Source organism: Notolepis coatsorum, assembly GCF_963971535.1.
Source record: "Notolepis coatsorum genome assembly, chromosome: 18".
Lineage (NCBI taxonomy): Eukaryota > Metazoa > Chordata > Actinopteri > Aulopiformes > Paralepididae > Notolepis > Notolepis coatsorum.
Window position 1 is genome coordinate 41,934,807 of NC_140182.1, and position 5,896 is coordinate 41,940,702.

The window sequence follows — 5,896 nt, forward strand, 5'->3', positions numbered from 1 at the left end:
TTAAAATATTTTCAATAATGACGGAAAAATTACAATTCCCTCTAATCATATTGCAATTGTAACATCAGTGAAAGAGATCGCAATTAGATATTTTTTCCAAATCATTCATCATAAAGCAACACGAATAAACCAATGTGACAGGCTACAATGTAATAAAGGATATAATTTTATTATAAACAAAGCATGATAATAATGATGATAAAAAGTAATGAGATATTGTACCTCTCGCCACATCGAGAATGAGAATCAGTATTCACACATCACAGCACATAACCTCTTCTGCCCTTGACTGAATGTACACAGGACTGCATCTTAAATATATTGATATTTGTAATACATCACTAATCTGAAGACATATAACGGATTTATCTGGTTTTTCATCTCATCCATTAAGGAGGAAATGTAGCACTCATCACCTTTGTTTCTGTCGAAATACATTTACAAGTAAATGGGTTGACAGCCTGCTAGGTAGTTTCAGTGCATAATAGGCTCTAGCTCAGTTTTAAGCCATAGCTAAATTTGTCTAAGTACTTCTGCACAGAGTGCAGACGTCTACCTCTGAAGAAGAAATGTGACCCAGGACACACTCACCAAGCTCACATGAGCTATTCATATCATAAATGTGTGTGTGTGTGTGCGTGTGTGTGTGTGTGTGTGTGTATACTGTATGCATGCATATATATGCGCTTATTGCGCTGTGTGTATGTGTGTGTTTGTGCATGTGCGTGCTTGTGTTGGTGTGTGTGTATGTGCATGTGCATGCGTATGTATGTGCTGTGTGTGTGTGTGTGTGTGTGTGTGTATTTACAGGTTTACTGTAGACAGTTTCCTTGTTGTTGCCCTCCTGTCCCGGAGCCCTAAACTATGCAGGTCCATCATCAGGTTCAGGGTCATGTTCACATCATTAATCTCCTGGAGCCTCCAGGTCCTGGTATTGTTTCAGCCCCTTGGCCACTAAGGTTGACGTTTGCCCTTGGAGGTTCAGTTACACCGTCGTCGTCACATGATTCCTGGGGACGTGTTTCAACTGTTCACCTTTTTGCACATTCAGTGAATAAAATGACTCATTCTCCATCTCCGATTTGGGTTGATTTCATGTTTTTGCTTGAATTGAAAGTTGACGTGGTTTTCGGAGTCAACCGGTTTCAACAGGGACTCATTCAACACCTTGATGTAGGACTTCCAAAATACATTTTGGAAGTTTGGAAATTAGGTCGTTTTTCTTAAAGGTGCACTATGTAGTTTTGGGTGATGCGTGGGAATAAAGAGACGTGAAAATCAATATTATATGAATAAATCAATTATATATGTTCACAACTGAATGGACTATCCGCAGTACATTTTGTTTGAAAACATATTTACTATTCAAAGTATGTTCTAGGTATACATTTGGTTCACAGTTCCTCAAAATTGCCATTTATGGTGACATAGAGACAGGCATTAAAGCGTTCCGTCTTGAGACGGATATCCGTCAATTTGATTAGGAGATTCCGTCATTTGATTCCGAGTCGTGACGGATTTTAACCTGAGCCAATCAGAGGCGTCAAGCAGTCATTTGCGAGCAATCGTTTACAGCGCTTTCACCCGCCTCCGCTGTGCTCAGCACCAATGGGAAGCGACCGTTTGCCTTTCAGTTTCTGTTTAGCTCTACTCGAGACCCAGAGTAAACACTGACATGCTGCAACTTTTCCGAGATAGTAAGTTCATTTTACTTATTCTAGTCTAAAGAAACATATATATTACTATTGCTATTGATAAATCTAGGCAAGGTGAATGCCACAAAACGAATGCCTTTTGTTAATCAGAACGTTATTTACGCGACAACGTGTGTTGTTGTTGCGTGTGTGTGTGCTTGCGCCGTTCGCTTTCCGTGTATGATAAATGTACATATGAATGTTGATACATCTAGTTAACGTTAATGCCACAAAACGAATGCCTTTGTTAATCAGAACGTTATTTGCGTTATTATTTGTTTTTTTCTAACTGAAACCTAGGCTACTGGGGGCTGTCTGTTCCGTGTGCCGCAACTATTTCAAAAAGAAAAACAGAAACAACACATTTGTCATTGTCGTGTTACTTCACAGTACCCCCTCCTAATGTACAGTCTCTTCCCCATCATATGTATAATCTCTGTTAGGATCTCTGGGTAACAGTACTGTATATTTGCATATCGTATATGTCACAAATGTAATAGTACTATCTGTAGTATGTCATGTATGTCACTATGAATTTAAAATGGGGGACCCTGATGTAAACAAGACGAACGTGTTTCTCTGGTCTGCATCCCCTTAACAATTGTGTGTATTGAGCTGTACTGTATTGTACCCATTCTGCAATCTGTTAAATATTGATTGATTGTTATTAACAGATTGCAGAATGGGTACAATACAGTACAGCTCAATACATACAATTGTTAAGGGGATGCAGACCAGAGAAAGACTTTTGTCTTGTTTACATCAGGGTCCCCCATTTTCAATTCATCATAACATATATCTGACATACAGATACAGTACTGCTACATCTATACATTTATGACATACCAGATTTACAAATACAGTATTGTTTGTGATACAAAAATAGTCTAAAAAAAGAGAGTATATACATTTGACGTAGAAATTGTACACTGGTGGAGGTTGGGTAGGTGGGGGGACTGTACATTGGAGGTGGTTGGGTGGGTGTGATGGGGGGGGGGGGGTTGTAAGTAACTGTACATTGGATTATCGACGAAACCTTACTTGGTCCCAAGAAGAGGGTCTTGTGTATTAAATAAAGTTTTCATTCATTCATTCACTCTGGATCTGGTAAATCCAGTAGAAATACACACAATTGTTAAGGGGATGCAGACCAGAGAAAGGCGTTTGTCTTGTTTACATCATCAGGGTCCCCCATTTTCAATTCATAGTGACATTTATGACATACACAACATACATGACATGACATTTATGACATAGGGACATACATGACTTACAGGTATATAGTACTGTTACATTTGTCACATGATATGCAAATATACAGTGCTGTTACCCAGAGATCCTAACAGTAAATATATACGTATGATGAGGAGGAGACTGTACATTAGGAGGGGGTGGGTGGTAAAAAATATATACAAATGGTGGGGAGGAGACTGTCCATTGTTGTTGTGGCATAATTGCGAAACGTGTTTAGTCCCTTGTTTGTATGATAACAAGCCTTTTAGTTCATCGTTCAAAGTAATGGGAAAAGGGTTCTAGCTCGCCATCAATCAGAAGCTAGCCACAAGACTTGCATTCACGCTCTCCAGCACACAGCCTCCCTGCCTGGCACAACAACCACAACAGTAGGGTCTATAGTCACAGTCGGGACAGTAGACTCCCTTAAAACGCTAACGCTATTAAAAAAAAATACAGTGGAGGTTAAAATAAGAATATGACTTTGCCAGAAAAAAAGTTCAGTCAGGAGATTTTTTTTTGCTTTAATCCCTGCATAGAGAATAATTCTACAAATTACATGAATTGTGAATACGTTCTGTAAACTAACTGCATGCTGGCACTGCAAAAGTAAACAAATTACTCTCCCAAAACTGTGCAGTGCACCTTTAATTTCTGATAAATTTACTCTTTTGGAGAAAAAATTATTGAAGCTTAATTTCCACAATAAATTTCCATCCATGTCTTGAGGCAATATAGAAATGTAATAAATATGTGTTTGTGAATATGTGTGATGCTGCCTGAGGAAGAGCTATACAAATAAAACATGTTGCCTTTTTTTTGTGTCCCGCTACATTGACCCTAGATCACACGGTGGCCATTTTGCTCTTATGTGATTGATTGATTGATTGAAAACTTTAATTAACAGATTGCAGAATGGGTACAGTATACAGTACAGCTCAATACACACAATTGTTAAGGGGATGCAGACCAGAGAAAGACTTCCGTCTTGTTTACATCAGGGTCCCCCATTTTCAATTCATAATGACATTTATGACATACACAATATACAGATATACAGATATAAAAATCTAATCTAATAATCTAATCTGAACTAATCATGACATTTATGACATACATGACATACAGATATGCAGTACTGTTACATTTGTGACATGCAAGATATGCAAATATACAGTACTGTTAAACAGAGATCCTAACAGTAAATATATACATACGAGAGGGAGAGAACTGTACATTAGGAGGGGGTGGGTGGGTGGGTGTTTGTGAGGGGGGTTCAGACATTTACGAGGGCCAGTTTCGAATTGCAGCCTCCTGTAGGTGCTCTTTGAGAGCGGTTTTGAAGGTGGGTAGGGATTCACATTTTTTTACGGCTGTGGGTAGTGCGTTCCACATTGATGTGGCATAATTGCTAAACGTGTCATGCCTGGGTGGAAAGGAATCCCAACCTGAGCACGACATAAGAGCAAAATGGCCACGGTGTGAATACGGGCAAAGGAGTAAAGCCCACATGTGTTCATGTTTTGCTTTTGATGCACATTTGTTTGTCCCCCACTAACTGAACAGTTACCATAATAAATCTCCACATTTACGTTAGGAGTGGCTTCCGACTTTGTCACTTAAGTTTACTACTGTGGACCTTTACGAAGAATAACCTTATTACCCACTGCTTGTAACTGCATGACCGATTGAGTTCAAAACAAGCCAAGTCTGAAAAAAGATTTTAACTTGTGTCGTAAAAGCAAAGAGGAAGACATGGCTCCATAATGTAGCGCCTGTGTAGTCTTTCTAGTGGGAGTCAGTTATGGCTCCATATTAGAGCCTGTGTACTCTTTCTAGCGGCACGGTGGTGTAGTGGTTAACACTGTCGCCTCACAGCTAGAAGGTCCAGGGTTTGATTCCCGCTTGGGACCAGGTTGCCGTGTTTCCAGTTACTCAGGTGGGGTATGGCCCGGGCCTTTCTGTGTGGAGTTAGCATGTTCTCCCTGTGCTCGCAAGGGTTTCCCCTCCCGATAAGATAAACCCAATGGAAAAACATGCACAACAGATCGCTAACGCTGTCGCGTCCCTGACGAAGACGGACAGGAGCACTTGGATTGGTCCCCGGGCGCAGCCCCACGCCGCAGCCCATGTAAGATAAGATAAGATAAGATGTTCCTTTATTGATCCCCTTCGGGAAATTCAGGCATCATAGCAGCATGGGGGAGGGGGGAGGGGAGGTACAGGTAGTAGAAGACATACAGGCACAGGTCACAGAATGATAGTACAGTAGAGAAGTAAAAATTGAATAAAAAGTAAAATATAATTTACTCTGGACATGCGCATAATTATGGGCAACAAGGTGCGAGATGAGGGTATGTATGCCCTCTCAGTTATATTTGCCCAACAATAAATATAGTTACAATATATAATCTAATAATATAAATCTAATCTAATATAGCATCTAAAAAAAATGCTAAAATGCTAAATGCTAAATATATGCAATATATAATCTAATAATCCAATAGTGTAAATCTAATCTAATATATAATCTAAAAATGCTAAACGCTAAATATATGCTCTGATGAAGTATACAGTAGTCATAAGGTGTGGTATGTCTTGGGGGGAAGGACGACGGGATGGGTCAAATGCAGAGAGGAACATTTCATCGGCGAGCCAAAAGAAAAAAAGAAATTGCATGTGTGTGGTGTATCTGTGTGTGCCGCCCCTCGCACGTGTGTGTCACTGCATGACAACATTGTCAATGTGTGCAATGAATAAAGACTTCTTCAAAGTCCAGTTTAATTGAATAAAACTATTTTTTTTGTAGGAGTCAGTTATGGATGCATGTAGTCTTTCTAGTGGGAGTCAGTTATGGGGCAGGGAGATGAGAGACCCTCTCTGTAGTTATATATAGAGCCCACCGCTCGCCCCCCTGGCCAGCTCTAAAGGTGAACACACTACAGCACACGGCTCAAAGACACACTACA